Consider the following 17,987-nt stretch of genomic DNA (forward strand, 5'->3'; position numbering starts at 1 on the left):
GGGTCCTTCGCACATTCCTGCAAGTAGCCCTGGAGAGGAAAGCGCCCCCACCGGTCCTTTTCCATCAGACTCCTGTTCTGCGGCCAGAGGGAATCTCCTAGGGCCTTTCCTCTGAACATTAGACGGGGCCCCCAACTCGGGTCCAGGGCCCTGGCTTTATTCTCTCCCGGCTCGAGTTCAAGACAAACCCTCTACCGCGCAGACCCGACCCACAACGCCTTATTTGGGCATGCAGCGCCGCACTGTCAATTAGATCAAAACGCTCACACAGAGCTCCTTTTTCCCCCCTGTAAAGTAGGTCATTCTCTTTATTTCCCTCTTGTATTATTTTTTCTAATTCTCCTCCTGAAAAATAATCAGCTGTGGGAGCCTTGCGCATCCTGAGAAGCTGTTATTCTTAGGCTTGCTTCTGACTTGGAGGGCTTTTCAAGAAGGAGGAGGACGCGTTTGGCACGTTGTGGTCTTTAAGTACCTCCCTTTCCAAAAGGAGAACATCTTAAAACTTTATTTTGCTTTGTTCTTTTACCCCCTCCCTTTACTTCAGCCAAGTATGTTTTGCCCTGCCCTTAAAGCGTGGCCGTGACTAATATCTACTAAGGGATAAAGTTGTGTGCCTTTAACCGGATTTAATGCAGAATTTAAAGTCACCTCCCTTCCTTTCTTGCTTTGAAAACGATTCCAGCTCCCTCCTCCTTCTCCCTTTTGGGAACTAGTTGAACAATCGTTAAACGATCTTTTAGGAAACAAATGGCCTACAGAAATAACACAGCAAGTAATTCCACATTGCAACAAATATTTTTGCTATGGTCTGTTTTTACCTGTTGCCTGGTAGGATATCCTATTAAGTGTGTGGTTCCTGCCTTTTGATCATGGAGATGTTGTATACGTAGCTGTACTTATTCCAGACGCCGTCCCATCTCCTAATGTTAATTCCACTGGGGTAGGACACCTGTCTGACCATAAGGGGGAGTGGAGTCTGCAGCAGAGAACCCAGTCAGGACCAGAGCACATCATGCCCTTTCCCCAAATGTAGACAAGAGTCAAAGAGGGAAGTTTACCTCCTGTTCATTCTTTGCATTTGGCAGTTCAGTTCCTTTTATTGGCATTTGTTGAAGGCTTGTCATGAATCAGGCTGGGCTTGGCCTGTGTGGGATGGAGGGAAATTTGATAGCAGTTTATGTCTGTACAAGAAGGGTTTACAATGTAAAGGCAGGGATAAAGATGAGGCCAGAAGAATCAGGATGGGCTTTCTGGAGGAGGTGACATTGCTGCTAGAAATTTTCATCGACCAGATAACAAAGTCTCATTGGATCAAAATCTATGCATTACTCAAAATGTACAGCATAGAACAAAGGAACCATCTCAAAACTGCATTGCCAATTTGGAGAAATTCTGAAGTTTCATGTGGTTCGTCCTTTAAAAGAACATGGCTTTATTGAGTGTATGGTGCAGTGATATGTCCAGGAACCCCAGCTATTTTTCAAAAAGTGAATATTTATGGAGGGGAGGATCAAATTGTTTCACTCTAGTCGGTTATGTCAATCTATGAAGATAGCAGAGAAACAACTGAAAGCTTTTTCAATCTAATCGGATATTCTTTTCCCTCATAGAAGTTGTGGCATATCCTAATTAAAAATAGCCAACTACATTCTCAAAATATGTACAGTAGAAGTGTCCATATATAGTGCTACACACAGGTGGAAGGTGTGGATGGTTACAAGAACTACAGCACTAGCTCAGGGCCCCATATTAGGCATGTATAGTTGGTAAATTAAACACACACTTTAGGAGAAACAGCAAGGACAATGTTCTATGCTGGATGACATCATCTCGTGTTTTTTACTAATTTTAAGACAGAAGAGCCTTCTTTTTTCTTTCTTTTTTTTTTTTTTTTGTACGAATGCCCAGAAGTCCTTTTATGGAGTCTTACCTCTGAGTAGCGGTTTTCGCTTAAAAAGAAAAAAAACCCCACAATTCTATGCATCATTAAGTAGAATAACATCGCGCTAGGGAAGACAATTGTTGCAACTGAGGCAGAAGGGAAAGTTGGGTTAGAATAAGGATGAAGAAGAGACCTCAGAGCCCATAACTGGAGACTGAATACTCAGAGGCCAGGGCTGATGAGAGAAGAAAGGTTCAAGAATGTCCACCTGCCTTTGGTTAGAATTTGAGGTTAGAATTTGAATGCCTTGGTTCTGCAGAAGCTTCATAGCGAGAGAAAAGTACGGGCTAGGGATTCGGTCACTGCAGCAGGTTGGGCCTGAGGATGCTACCAGGAGAGAATCAAGGCCCCGTGCAGCTTGCCTGGGAGAGTGAGGGCTGGACTTGGCATTGGTGCCTGTTAGATCATGTGGCTGGCAAAGCAAAGAATGAAGTAAGATTCCCTTACAAAGCTGGCATGGAGGGCCCAGGGAGAAATCTGGGCTGGTGGAGCCTGGAGGTGACAGAGCCTTAAAGCCTCAGCTAATCCCCACTAGTTAATTGCAGTGCTTCTGAGGACACACCACACACACACACACACACACACACACACACACACACACCGGAAAAAGAGGTGGCAAGACTATTGACAATATAGGCACTTGAGAATAATCTTTCCTTACAGTTAAGTCGCCTGAGGAAGTCCCTTCATGTACCTTTTCTCTAATAAAGTTTGATTTTAGGTCCCATTTATTTCTCTTCTAAGAGAATCTTTAAAAAAATATATATATATATGTGTGTGTGTGTGTGTCATCTTGGGCATGTTACTTAACTTCTTGTCTCATTTGTAAAATGGGATAGTAGTAGTATTGTTGGGAAATTATGTGAGATAGTATATGTAATCTAGAGCACTTAGAATGGTATATGGTTCAACCAAAGACTATATATGTGTTTGCTTTCTTCATGGTATTTTATTGTATATATGCAATATAATTAATTTAGTTTCCAAAACAAAGAAAAAATAGTATTTAATTTTAGAGCACTTTTAGGTGAGCACCAAATTGATCAGAAAATACTGAGTTCCCATATACTCCCTGCCCCCTGCCCCACCAGAGTGGTACGTCTGTTACAGTCCATGAAGCTCCACTGACACATCAGTATCACCCAGATCTCTAGTTTCCATTAAGGTTGACTCTTGGGGTTATACTTCAATAGGTTTGGATAAAAGTATAATGACTCGCATATGCCGTTATCGTATCGTACAAGAGTATTTTCACTGCCCTAAAAGTCCTCTGTGCTCCACCACTTCATCCAGCCCTCTCCACTAAACCCTGGCAATCCCTGATCTTTTTACTGTCTCCATAATTTTGCCTTTTCCAGAATGTCATATAATTGGAATCACACAGTATCTAGCTTTTCAGATTGGCTTCTTTCACTTATTAAAATGCATTTATGTTTTCACCACGTCTTTTCATAGAGCTCATTTCTTTTTAGCACAGAATAATATTCCGTTGTCTGGATAAGAGGGTTTTTAAAGTGATATTTTAGTAAGTAATGCTTTCAGTAATAACAGGTAATATTTGTCTGATACTTACATGCCAGGTATTTACGTGACCTCATTTCATCTTTGGAAGTCCCCGAAGAAAAGTGGTTTAGGATTTCCAGGTGACAGATAAGGAATGTGACTTAGGCTCAAGGTACCGTCATTCTCTTGGCAGATGCGTGGCAGACCAAGGTTTGATCTTTGCTTGAAGACCACTGCTCCTGTGCTCCTTCCCTGCCACCTGATCCAGCACTCAGCCGTGTCAGATGCCAGCACAAAGATATTCATGGCATCATTCACTCACCATGAGATCCTGCTGGATAATGAACTAGCGCCAAAGCAGGCATGTGCTGCTCTGTGTATGCACATTTCTTGTCTCTGTTTTCTCTTGTTCTCCTCTCAATACATCAGTTATTAATATCTTTACTCCATTCTTGAATCAGCTCCCTTCCAAGCACTTGAAATAGAATTCCAGAATGAAGGCTTGGGGTTGGCAAAAGAGCAACACTTAGTCCTGATAAAACATAGAAGGAAATAAAATCACTGGGTCCACACGTGTGTTATCGGCATCTCAGCATCTTGCCAAGGGCACTGTTTGGACTTTGGTAATGGCCTGGATGGGAGTGTCCTTTTGTCAACATCTGTGATCTTCAAGCCGGCTCTAGGTCACAGGTTGGGAAAGGAAGCAAATTCCTCCCGTGAAAGGGAAAGTTTGGGTGACAGCGAAGCTTTCCTCTCTTGGCCCACGAGAGTGGGACCAGGGTGGGCCAGCCCAAGGAGGAGGCCTTGCTCAGCTGTTACCTCTGGTCATCCTTCTGCTGAAGGCAGTGGCTGGGGATGTAGCCTTTCTCACTGGAACTAGATTGTTTGCTTGGGGGCAACCCCACCTTTCACAGCCTGTAGAAGGTGGTGAGACTGTGAAATATGGAAGGAACAGTGGCTCCAAAGCATGCAGAAAACTGAATGCAGGAAGAGTCTTTTGTGCACAGGATGCCAAGAGATGGAGGAAGGAAGGTCCTTGGGATGCAGATGTGGGTGGGCTGTAAATGTGCCAGGAGGATGGGGTGTCTCTCAGCTCCTGCGATTAGCTGAGCAGATTTCAGAAGCAATTGTAGAGTCAGAGCTAAAGCACATACAGTATAGAAGAAATCACTGCCACTCTGTAGGGCATTTGCTCCTAGCCTCCATTCACGAGGGGACCGGCCAGCTGCAGAGACATGCGCTTTTCCAACCTGCACAAGAAGCACCCTGTAAACGCAGGGCAGAAAGACAGCTGTGTTGACACACAAGTGGCTGTTGTCTTTTGCTGTTCTCAGCTCATGTCCCATTGAACTCAACTAAGAGGTCATTTAATGTATTTATGTGTGTCTGTTTGTTTAAAATGGGCATATTCAGCTCGTTCTCAGAGTGGTTTCCATTTCTGTCTCGTTTTAAAATTCTCTGACTTGGGAGCAATGCTGTTCGAATAGTTAAGTTTCTATACTAACAGATGCATAATCTACCATGTACTTTGCCCAGGAACAACATTTAGTGATCCAAGATTCATTACACACAGTTCACTTGAAGTGAACAGTTAATGATAGAAAAATGTTCTCCAAGGAGCTATTTATAACCCCTCCTAAGTAGGCAGAGGAGATGCATTTCCTGTTTGGACAAGCATTATTTTCTCAGTAAGCTTTGTTACAAGGTTTTGGTGAGAAAGAGCTTTTCTCAATGGCTTGGTTCTAACACTTGCACTGACAGTGAGCATGATTCTCTAATAAAGACAACCTCATTCGATGTTCTTAACATGTGCTATTGCATGTCTCTCTAGATTTCTTCCTTTCAAGGCAAAGGAGGGATTGCCCTGAAATGAAAGATGCTTTCCTCATGGCAACGGGGCTTGACTGTATTTTTGCATTCCAGAAGTTTCTAATTAAAGCCACTTTTCCTTTTTGTGATACTAGCGAGGTTCAGATGAGGCAAAGTGTCTATGTCTGGGATTGACTGAGTACTAGGGCTTTTCTTTAAAGAGTTTTCACTTGCGAATTTGAGAAGCCAGTGGGTGGCATTTTGTTTTCTTGGCCCTGAATGATTCAGACCAGTGGTTCTCAAAGTGTGCTCCTCGGGCCCATGGCATCAGCTTCAGCTGGGAACTTGTTAGAAATACGAATTCTCAAGCCCCACCCAGATCTGCTGCATCAGAAACCCTGGCAATGGGCCCCAGCAAAGGGGGTCAAGAAGACTTTCAGGAGATTCTAATGGATGTAACATTTGAGAGCTGCTCATTTAGACAGTTGGTGATGTCGCAGGTAGGGGACTGTTCCACACTGATACGGTTTGAGCTAAGTTTATTGCCGTTCCTGTGCCAGCCCCTGGGTTAAGAGAGAGATGGCATTCATTTATTCAATCTTCACAATCACCCTTTGAGGATGGTTTTGTTATTACCCCCTTTGACAGATGACAGAATGGGATCTGGAGGGGTTACGTTACTGGTGCAGGGAACGGGGCCAGCCGGGAGCAGAGGCAGGATGGAGACGGGGGTCTTTCTGCTGCCCAAGCTGATGCTTTGACCACCCTGCACTTCTGCTGGCCATGGGCACACCTGGCCAGGTGACTGATAAGAATTTAATAAGCCCCCTTCCTCAATTCTTCTCCCTATTTTCCTAGTTCTTTATTCCTTCTCTTTCTCTCAGTATCTTCTAGTCATTTCTTTGCTCTTTGCTCTCACTCTCTCCCTCCCCCCTCATCCTCCTCCATGGAAATGAACTGCTTTGAAATATTACATCCCATCTTTCACATTATTCTCATTCAGCTCTTCATCAGAGTCCAGCCTGGCCAAGTCTAAAGCATAGAGCTGAGCCAGCATCTGGTGACTTCAGGCTGTGTTGAGAGCCAGTTGGCTTGACTCTGGTCTTCAGAGAAAGTGAAGCAGGCAGGGAAGGATATTAAGTTAAAAGGCATATTACCCAGGGGGGTTTATTAAACACAGCAAGCTGTACCCATGCTGTACAAGGTGGGTTCCGTAGGCGTTGTTTGAACTCACAGGGAGCTGGAGGTCTAAGGTCTAAGATACTGACCTAAGCCAACAAGTCAAGAAATAGACGTTCGTACTCTAAATTAACATAAAAATTAAAATGTGAGGATAGTGCCTGGATGGCAAGTATAAAACATTAAAGAAATAGAACTGAGAGCTTAGAAATAAACCCTCACAATTATGGTCAATTGATTTCGACAAGGATGCCAAGATAATTCAATGGGGAAAGAATAGTCTTTTGTAACAAATCGTGCTGGGACAATGGATATCAATATGCAAAAGAATGAAGTTGGACCCCAACCTCACACTGTATAAAACATTAACCTGAAATGGATCGAATGCATACATGTAAGAGTTAAAACTATAAAACTCTTAGAAGAAAACATAGGGGTAAATCTTCATGACCTTGGATTTGTCCAAGGATTCTTACATACGATATAAAAAGTACAAACAACTGAAGGCAGGGAAATAGACAAGTTGGACTTCATCAAAAGTAAAAACTTGGGACTTCCCTGGTGGCGCAGTGGTTAAGAATCCGTCTGCCAGTGCAGGGGACACGGGTTCAATCCTTGGTCCGGGAAGATCCCACATGCCGAGGAGCAACTAAGCCCATGCACCACATCTACGAGCCTGCGCTCTAGAGCACACGAGCCACAACTACTGAGCCCACGTGCCACAACTACTGAAGCCCGCATGCCTAGAGCCAGTGCTCCACAACAAGAGAAGCCACCGCAGTGAGAAGCCTACGCACCGCAACAGAGTAGCCCCCGTTCGCCTCAACTAGAGAAGGCCCGCGCGCAGCAACGAAGACCCAACACAGCCAAAAATAAATAAATAAATAAATAAAATTTATTTTTTAAAAAAAGACTAATAACTGAGGATTTCATTTATAGGAAACTCCAAAACTGGCAAGTCTATAGAGATGGAAAGTAGATTATAGTTGCCTACTGCTGGGGGCATTTAGGTTTGGGATGTGATGGATAGAGTATAGGGTTTTTTGGGTGATGAAATGTTGTAAAATTGATTGTGGTGATGACTGTATAACTCTGTGAATATACTAAAAACCCCTGAGTTGTACCCGATAAGTGGGTTAATTGCACTGGATGTGAGTTCCGTCAGCAGAAGAATGTTAACAGAAAAATAAAAAAGGTCCATTAAAGGTACCATATCTGCCCATCTCTTCCCATTGAAGCCTCCTCCACTCGTGCGGCATCCTGCCTCCACTCGTGCGGCATCCTGCCTCTTTCACACCAAGGTCCTGACCGACCTCCTCTCCCCACCGTGCCCCTCCCCCTTCCTTCTTCCATCCCGTCATCCTGCTGCCCCAGAAGTGAACAGGCTCCCGCGGCTCTCTCTTCAGCCTCTGGCTCTTTTCCTTCTTTTTCGGGAGAATCCAGTCCTGTGGTTCTTATTCCAAAGCCTTTCAAATCTTTATCTCTGGTTCTGGGACAGCTCTCCTCCCATGTTGCCAACTGCCCGCCGATATTTCCATTTGGATGTCTCCCACTTCACTTGTCTAAAACCAGTTTGTTTTCTCCTTTTCCCTCTTCTCCCCACCCCAGCTCATTCTCCCAACTGCCCTAGTCCTATGAATGATGTGACTTTTCTTCCACTTACCTGCGCTTGAGAGCTGAATTCTGCTTTTAAACGCTTCCTCTCTCGTCTGCTCTTATCCCTCTATAGCTGAGGCTGATAGGTGCTTGTCTCCTGGTGTTTCGTTCACTCCCCTCTTCCTTCCCACGCCCATTGCCTCTCTCTTCTGTGGTTCAGCCCTAAGTAGGGGAGCTCACTAGCATTCTAACTGGCCAGAAGTAACTACAGAATATGAATTGTGGAAGAAAAGGAACATAGTCGTGACCTAAGGAAGGGTTTCAAAACTCCGTGCCCTGAACTCCATGCAGGAGATTTTGTGAGAGAGTTGTACGAGAGAAGATGAAACCCAAGGGCCTGGAAAGAAACCCATGAACTAAGGAAGCAGGTCATCTCAGGGGAAATTGACACATATGCCCCGGGGTATGGGTTTAGAGAGCCCGTGGCAGGCCTCGTATTGAGCCAGTGGACTCCGGTACAGCCAGGCCAGTGGTGGATGTACTAAAATATGTCTGTGCTCGTGGGTAAACAGCCTCTGTCCTGAGCCCACTGACTGCCCCCCCCCCCCCCCCCCCCCCCCCCCCCCCCCCCCCCGTCTCCCTGCTGCTTCCCCAGGACTGCCTGCAACTCCCCACCACACAGTGATGATGAGAACCCCTGCTGGTGGCTGTGCCATCACATGGCTCTGACTCTATAACCACCTGGTCTCAACTTTGGTGCTTTTCCAGTGGCCGCCAAACCAAGTCCACGCTCCTTGGCATCCTCAGGACCCACCTGAATCCAACCACAGCCTAGCTCTCCAGTCTATTTTCCATTACTCCCTACACTGCCTTCCACATATGTGACGCGTACTATCCCCACATCAAATTCTGCTTTTGCCTTTCCCTCCCTGCTCTGCTGAAATTCTTTCTCTTTCCCAAGGTGTTGTTCATGTGCCATCAAGAAGTCATCCTAGAGTCCTTTGGCCAGGTGTGGATTTTTCCTTCCTCATTGGTTATTTTCAGGTACATAAAAAAATAATATTTATAAGCATACATGTATATTTCATGCATGTTATTATATATGTATTTAATATATCTATCTTTTTATTTATGTGTATATATATATATATATATAATTGAATGTATTATTCAATTTTTATAGCCCAGTACCTTCAAGTTGTTGTATCAATTAGGGTTATTTTGGATGTAGGAGCAGAAACAACTCTGCTTCCCCAAACTTGCATCTCCCTTGTATCCACCACACGGCCTCATGGCTGTGAGTCCTGTCCACTCCGTAGGCCGATGGCTCCCAGGTGGGTGACTCCAGGCTTATCTACCCCCTTTGCCTACTTGGCAAAGGAAACTTCCTGAGTCCTAACTACGGCAGCGGGAGGATGGCATCCAATAGATGCAGAATTCACAGCCTTTCCTGCTGCACCTCATACTGAAATGTCTCGTCTTAAATTAAACCTCATGCGCTTTGGGCTGTAAGCTGTACCCTGCCTGAGAGCGAAACATTTTATTTCAACAGCTTCTTTTTTTTTTTTTTTTTAAGTAGGGACTGTTCTAGCTCTCCTGAACTGGCTAGCAGATTCTGGATGTTTCTTATAAAAATTTATGCTCTGTTGGAACAAGAGGGGAAAACTCCCAACACTCTCTCGTGGGGTTCCCAGTGGACCAGAGCTCTCATTTTATATCCCAGACACGGAGCTGAGGATTTTAGAGTTTGTTTAGGTTCGGTGACCTGTTCCAGCATCTCAGGGTCAGAGGAGTCATGCATGACTCCCTCTCCTATGGAGCCGCCTGGTTAGTCCATGGCCTGGAGCGCTATACGCATGGTGATTGGTTTTTGGAGGAGACCTAGAGACTGTTTTAAGAACTCCCGAGTTCTTACTATGTGCCAGGTGTTAGGATATTCTCACTGAATAATCCTGCTACCTCTTGCAGTAGGCATTTCTCCTTTTGTTGACGAGAAACTGAGGCTCGGAGAGGTGAAGTCATTCCCCAGGCTAACCCCCGCGTACGCAGGAGACCAGGAGGTGTCAGGAGCTGTACGTGACTTATGCACTCAGCCTCCCCGAGTTCTGGTCCCTGATTCCCTGGGGGACAGCATCCCACCCCCAGGCTGCTCATCCACTGCCTTCCTCTGTCCTCCTGGAGCCCCTGGGACTGGGGGGCTTGGTGGCATCAGCTCAATTGACGCTCTCAGCCTGAGAACCTCCACAGAGCATCGACCCGCTTATTTGTCTCCAGGGAGGTTCGTTTTCCTTGTAAGAGGAGCTGGGGTCCAGCCACGGTCCCTCCATGTCTGGTTCCACCCAGGTCGCCCCCAGAATCATTTGGTGAGATGGGGGCTGTCCTGGTTCAGGGTTGCTAACGCTGGGATTTTGGCAGACGCAGACTGAGAACTTTTGGAAATGGTGTTGAAACCAAATGAAGGAACTGAGAAATCCCTGAAGCAGCACCTAAATCCTGCTTTCGTTATTGAGCAAAAGAGAAGCAAGTGGGGGTGAGGTAGAGCAAAGGAGCACAAGAAGCCGCTTGAGGCGTGTCATGTCAGATCTAAAAGCGGGCACTGAGGCCATGGGGCATCCTGTTTAAGGCAGGCCCGGTTTTCTACCAGAGGAGAAGCTTCTGCAATAAAGGAATGCTGCTAACATTGGTTAACTATTATATTTCCTTCCTCAGGTAACATAAAGTGTTATCAACGGTCCAGCGTTCAGCTGTGCAGGTCGTGCACTGCACAACTTGGGGCCTGTAGTCAGACTACTGATTCATGAAAAATGCACTTGAACTCAGGAAGCCCTTAGGGAGATGATGCAAATGATGGCAAGTGGGTAACCCTGCAAGAGGATTTGGGAGGGGGGTGATATATGTTGCAGGAGGGGACAAATAGAGCCCGTGGCAAGATCAAGGGCTTTAGAAGCAGACCAGGTCCCATTGTCACCATACCACCACTTAGTAGCTGGGTCACCAGGCAGGTTACTTAACTTCTCTGAGTCTGTAAAAGGGATGATGGGGGAGGTTCTTCTTTGACCCTCTGTGCCCAGGGGCCTATTGGCTACTTGTCAGGCCTGTGGCTTCCTGCATCCTTCTACTCCTCCTTAGCCGGGAAGGGGGACAAATTGGGGGTCAGTGACCCAGCTAAAAGATCCCTTACCACCCAAATCCAAATGCAAAGGGCTTCAGGCAGGTACAAATGTTATATATATATTTTATATATATATATATATAATATATATATTCTATATATGTTATATATATACACACACACACGTATATACTATCATAGTAAAATATACATAACATAAAATATACCATTTTAACCTTTCTTTTTGCAGTACGCAGGCCTCTCACTGTTGTGGCCTCTCCCGTTGCGGAGCACAGGCTCCGGACGCGCAGGCTCAGCGGCCACGGCTCACGGGCCCAGCCGCTCTGCGGCATGTGGGATCTTCGCGGACCGGGGCACGAACCCGTGTCCCCTGCATCGGCAGGTGGACTCTCAACCACTGCGCCACCAGGGAAGCCCATTTAACCATTTTTAAATGTACAGTTTCAGTGGCATTAAGTACATTCACATTGTACAACCATCACCACCGTCCATCTCCAGAACCTGTTTCATCTTCTCAAACTGAAACTCTATCCCCATTAAACAAGAGCTACTGGGGTTCCCCCCAAGCCCCTGGAAACCACCATTCTGCATTCTGCTCTGTGGATCTGGAGGTTCTAAGGATCTCACAGAAGTGAAAACATACAGTATTTGTCCTTTTGTAACAGGCTTATTTCACTTAGCATAATATCTTCATGGTGCATTCAAGTTGTAGCCTGTGTCAGAATTTCTTTCCTTTTTAAGGCCGAATAATAGCTGAATAATAGTCCATTGTATGGAGAGACCACATTTTATTTATCTGTTCATCACTGACGGACACTTGGGTTACTTCCACCTTTTGGCTTTGTGAATAATGTTGCTATCAACATGGGGGTACAAATATCTCTTAGAGACTTTCTTCACTTCTTCTGCATATAGACCCAGAAGTGGAATTGCTGGATCATTAGGTAATTCTAGGATTAATTTTTTGAGGAACTGCCATACTGTTCCCACAGCCACTGCACCACTTTACATTCCCACCAGCGTTGCACAAGGGTTCCAATTTCTCCACATTCTCATCAGTGCTTATTACTGTTATTAAATAATACCCATCCCAGTGGGTGTTGCACATATATTTTTAAAATTAATGCCAAACACCTCTGAGTTGCCTTTATTTCTTTGCAGCAGCCTCCTGAGATTGCTGTGGGCAGAGGGATGGAAATCCCCCCATCTCCTCAGAAGTGATGGGACCGGAAGAGTCACTGCTGGTCCATCACCAAGGTGTACAGGTGACAGCCTGTCCTGAAGACAGGGCTCAGGTGCTGGTGGCGAGAGGAAACACAAAATAGGGTTGGATGTTTCTCCTGACTGAGGCATCAAGACGAGCTCCAAGGAGGGAGTGGCCTCCAGATCTTACCCCAGAAGACAACGGCTTCATCCTGTGTATGTGTGTTTACTATCCCCGTAACAGCAACAAGTGTTTTCATTTTTTTTTCTGGTCTGGGCACATTTTAATACCCTACTTCCTAGAATAAGATTGTTTCTTCCTCCTTCCTTCCCCTACCCTCCTCTTCTTTAATTTTTTTTCATCAAATGCTTTCTGAATTCTCGCCAGAAAGAAAGAAAGGGACGAAGAACAGCCTGTATCCAGCTCAGAGAATCTCTGTGCACTGCGGTTAAGGAATCACAGACTTAGGACATCAGAGGTTTGGACAGTGTGCAAGCCCGGGATGCCCGGCTCCAAGAAGAGGCATTTGGGGGTGAATTGCGGCCCAGGCTCTGTTCTTGGCTCCAAGCCCAGCATCTCCAGCTGGTACCTGGAGTTGGGACTCTGGCTCTTGGGACATGACTTTGCCATCAGATGTCAATTATCTGCCGTCTGTTTTGACCTACCAGCTGGAGAACTTTTCCACTCAGAACCCTGCTCTGGGCCCTCTCCTGTCTTTGTTCCCCAGATTTCCCCAACAATCTTCTCTCCCTGCTGCGTTTGTAGCCCCATGGGGGAAGGAACAGGAAAATTTCGCACATTTTCACTGGAATAGAACTGAAATGGGGAACAATGCAGGACCCAGGATGAGAAGAGTACCCATCCCCGCCCATCCCCGTCACGGCCACATTCCCCCCCACCCCGAGAACCCCGGAACACACCCCCAACCCTGGGCTCTGGAGCTCTCGGGGGACTGGCATGTGTGCATTCATTCCCCGGCCTCTCCCCGCAGTGGCCTCTCTCTTCTGATGGATGTCCCATTAGGCAATTATTAAGTATCACACCTTGCCCCTTACCCTACGATTGTTAAAAAGATAGATCCAAGTAACCTGCCGTGCACTGGTGCCATAGAAAGAAAATAAGGCCAATTTAAAGACATGAGGCTCGACTTCCATCTTGACGCACACCCACATGACTGCCTGCACCTCCCACTCACTTGCAGTCGGATCTGGGAGAAGGTTACCGAAACTGCTGGGAAATTATAGTTATCCAGCCCCTTGATGTGTGGGCCCTGGGCTACCCACCAAGGCTTCTGGAATAAAGAAGTAATGCCTCCATCTGAGCGCCTGAATCCACAGGAACGGGCCTGTGTGGGCATGGGAGCTGGGCCTGGGCTCTAGAGCGGAATTCATATCCTTCATCTGCAATCAGCCCATTCTAATAACAAGAACAGTTCACTCCGTCGTTAATGGGAACGCTATTCTCACCCTGATGGGAGGAAAAACGCCCAGAAACATGTTTAATGGATTTTTTTGATGCTTGAACATGTTGCAGTGATTTCCTGCTTCCAAAAAGGACATGTTGATAACTTTTCCATATGGTAATTTTCCGTTATGATGGTTAGTGGCGAGGCCATTTTTAATATTAAATTCCGAACGGTCAGCAGAATTTCGTCCAGTTTTCAATCGGCAAGACCTGTTAAGTTTTCAGAGAGGAAGTCGTTATTTCTTCTCTGTTTATTCATAGTGAATAGACATCTCTGTCTGAGTCATCTCATCTTTTCATACGTGGCATCAGGTTCATCAAAGACCGAGCGTTAGAGATGCAAAGGCTCCCTAAGGGGCATGTCATTCTCACGGTGCAGAGACGCAGACACTAAGTTTACTCAGGTTACCTTTCCCAATAACACTCTGTGCGTCAGCGTTGCCAGGGTAGATGCAGCCATGCCGAGGATAGAACCCTTTTTTCCATGCAGAGATGGATCTCACGCAAGCAAGGCTCCCTTCCCCACCCGACAGCAGGCTGTCTCACACAACTTAAAATATTCAGAATGCCTTCTTCCCAAAAATATCAAAGAAGACTCTTTCAAAACTTATTTAGTATCACTTGTTTTCCCTCCTGTGGTTGGTATTGACAGCAGAAGAAACTATGTGCGTGTACTTAATAGAAATAAGGCAGGTGATCGTAAAGATGATATTAGCTCTGGAAATGATGCAAATTTGGATGTCTGACATGAGAGCCTAAATGGTTTGCAACTCTCTCCAATCAGAATTGTGAATTCTCTTTTATAAAAGGCAAGTTACAGGTCTAGCCTGAATGACCACCTAATATAAAAGGTAAATGAAAACCAGTCTTTTCAGATGCTATTTTGCGCAGCCCTTCACTTTTGTGATTTCTTTCGTTCCCACTTGCTTCTGTGAATTAAACTATGTTCAACTTGCCGGCTGAGGCAAATGAGGCTTTTTTGGAAGTCTTGGTTTTATTTACAGTAAGTCCCCTACATACGAACCTTCAGGTTGTGAACTTTCAAAGATGCGAACGTGCGTTCACATGTCCAATCGCGTAAGTTCGTTCAGGTGTCTGGCGTACGTTGTCACGTGCGTGCGTCCTCTACAAGAGGCTGGGTTGTGCTTTTGTGTACTGCACAGAGTACAGTATCTTTATTCCTTGCCTGTTCGCTCAGTGCCACCCCCCGTATGCCAGCCGTTGTACTCTACGACTGTACTTTTCAAGGTACTGTGCTGTGAGATTTAAAATAGTTTTAAAAATTTTTTTGTGTTTGTTGTTTATGTATTATTCATGTGAAAAGTATTATAAACCTATTACAGTACAGTACTATATAGCTGATTGTGTTAGCTGGGTACCTAGGCTAACTTTGTTGGACCTACGAACAAACTGGACTTACCAACACACTCTCGGAACGGAACTCGGAACGGAACTCGTTCGTATGTAAGGGACTTACTGTATTTACACTGGGCGCTAGACATGTCATAACATAGCAATCTGCTGATGCCAGGTTATGTTTCTTTTAAAGAAAATCATAAGCAAGAGCTTCCCTGGCACACTGAAGCGTGTGTTTTATCTCAGGGTCTGCAAAATGTGATAGACTGTATTGGTCCACACTCTTAGTTGCAGATAACAGAATCCGCTCTGAGTGGAAGGAGATCTACGCAGGGGTAAAGGTAGCCTTCAGAATCACTGGGAAGGATGAAAAAATGCTGTGCAATAAACTAACAGGAATAATATTTAAAATCTTACACGGAACAGGCTGCCAAGGAAGCTGACGCTTCTTTCCTGACCAGGAAGATGCTGCCTCGGCTGCTGGGCCCGGCATCTTGTCACTTTTGCCTCATTTGGTACTTACAGGCACCTGTGCCCTCTCTCCGTGTAACTCTGTTCAGAATCCAGCTGCCTGGGTCTCCACCTGATCCTTAGGTCCCAAGTCTTAGCCTGAACCCTAGTTGCCAAGAAGTCTGGGAAATGTAAACTTTCCAGCTCCTTCCGTGCTGGAAGGCACATTCGAACGAGACAGGAATGGAGTTTGAAGTCAGCTCACAGTAGCTACCACGTGTGAAACAGACCATGTGGGGAGGGGGGGCGGAACCAAAAGAAACAACTTGCAGCTCGGTTTGCCAGCTCACACTCCCCGGCTTGGGGAGTTTGGTATAAACTAGTTGGTGGAGAAGCTGGCATTGGTTCCTGGTCCTGGCACCCTGAAGGAGTCTAACTAGTGGTGCCTACTGGCCACCTGGCACCCCTCCGGGCCCACTTCCCAAGCAAAGCTGCAGAAAGGCCAGAGGATGGCTTCAGCGCCTGGGTCTTCTGTCTGGAGAGCACTCTTCTCCCCCAACCCCCAAAGGATCTGGGGGCTTCTGGAATGCCCCCCCCACCTTCTCTGCCTCCTCTGTGCCCAGGCCTCCCCCTGGGTGGCCCTGGCTCTGGGAAGGTGGCAGCTTCTTCTACTCCAAGCTGCACCCCTGTGGGGGCTGCCTCAGGGTCTCAAGTGCAATGTACAAGGTAGACTTGCTTGTTTCCGCATGCAGCTTGAGAAAGCCACGTTGTGATGGTACAGCTACTCCTTTTATGTTTTCTTTGCTTATTTCTTCTTATTTGGCTTTCATAAAAATCCCAACGTTTTAAGAGAATTATGGATCTATTTGAAAGAGGCAAGTAATAGCAATGACATCATTAGATTTTTACTACGCTTGTGCTTCTGTAATACATATATATAACCATCCTGTGGGCTAGGTTGAATTATCCTCAATTTATAGATGGGAAAACTGAAGTTCAGCGAGGTTAAGTGACTCGCTTAAAGTAACACAGCAACTCTGGTCTGGTGACTCTCAAGGAAGAGGTTCTTTTTCCACATATCTTACTCTTTTGGCATAAAGATACGAACAAGAGTAGATGGAGGTGGGAGGTTTGGTATTGGGGTGAGTGTTGTGTGTGTGTGTGTGAAGTGCTCATGCAGATTTTATGAATTTTTACATAAATGTATGTATGTCACCTACAGCGCATGGCAGGTAGTATGTTGCATTTTTCAATTGAGATCTTACAACTCAGCAGTTTATACCATAGTTATCCCCTGTTCTACCTTAACAAAGCCAGGGTAGCGGGGGGAATCAGGCCAGGATGGGACACGTGCTTTTTATTTGCCACGTGGGGCTGATTGGCAAGATGCCTGTAGAGAGTCGATGGTCCAGGGAACTAGAAAACGCTGATCAGCCCCCCGCAAGGTCAGACACTAGGCAGCATCTGTCTCCAAGAATGAATATTCCCGGACTTGGCCTACACTAACCCTGGGCTGGCGTTTCTGTTTGTCACCTCATGGAATGGGTGAATGAAATGAAGAAGGGGACGGCGAGGTTGCCCCAAGGCCCTTCGGTGAGTGGGTAGCCCCGGTGGATCTCCCAGGTCCTGCCTGGACCCAGAGGGGCGGACTTCAGCCTGGGTTCCTGAGAAGGGCTGGTCCCTGGGAAAAGGGGGCAGAGTCGGAAGGGAAGGCTCAGCAGGCATGTTGGGAGGCTGTGGAGCGGACCATGGGGAGGCTGACTCTTGGCAAAATTCACTCGCTCGTGCAGCCTCCTTCTGTACCACGTGCCAGTGACACACAGGACACCCTGCTGCCCCCTGCATCACACCCATAGCCAACTATTCCTGCTTTGGAGGAGCTTCTATTAATTAACAGATGGATAACAACAACGATAATAAATAACAGGTCCACGTGTGTAACATTCTATACCTACAAAGCATTTCACCTGCAGTACCTGGTTTCTTAGGCACAACTTCCCAAGGCAGGAGGAGTGGGCCCGTGACCATTTCCTAGGGAGACTGTCTAAGACTCAGAGAAGTTAGACTCAAACATATTCTTCCTGCCCTGCATACCAACACTCTTTATTTTAATAATGATGGTTTCAAGCCAGAGGTAGACTGTATTAATGGGAGGGAGAGGAAAACAGTGAAAGCACTGTAGGTGAGATATAAGGTTTTATTTCCCCGGCAGTGACCAGGAGTTCCCTCCCCCTGACATGGCACCCAGCACCCCTTCCTGGCCCACTTCAGGTGAGGCTTCCCTGTGTCGTGTCCCTCCCCCGACCCCCCAGCAGCTGTGGCTTCCCTGTGTCGTGTCCCTCCCCCGACCC

This window comes from Monodon monoceros, unplaced genomic scaffold, assembly GCF_005190385.1.
Source record: "Monodon monoceros isolate NGI ecotype Baffin Bay Population unplaced genomic scaffold, NGI_Narwhal_1 Super_Scaffold_19, whole genome shotgun sequence".
Lineage (NCBI taxonomy): Eukaryota > Metazoa > Chordata > Mammalia > Artiodactyla > Monodontidae > Monodon > Monodon monoceros.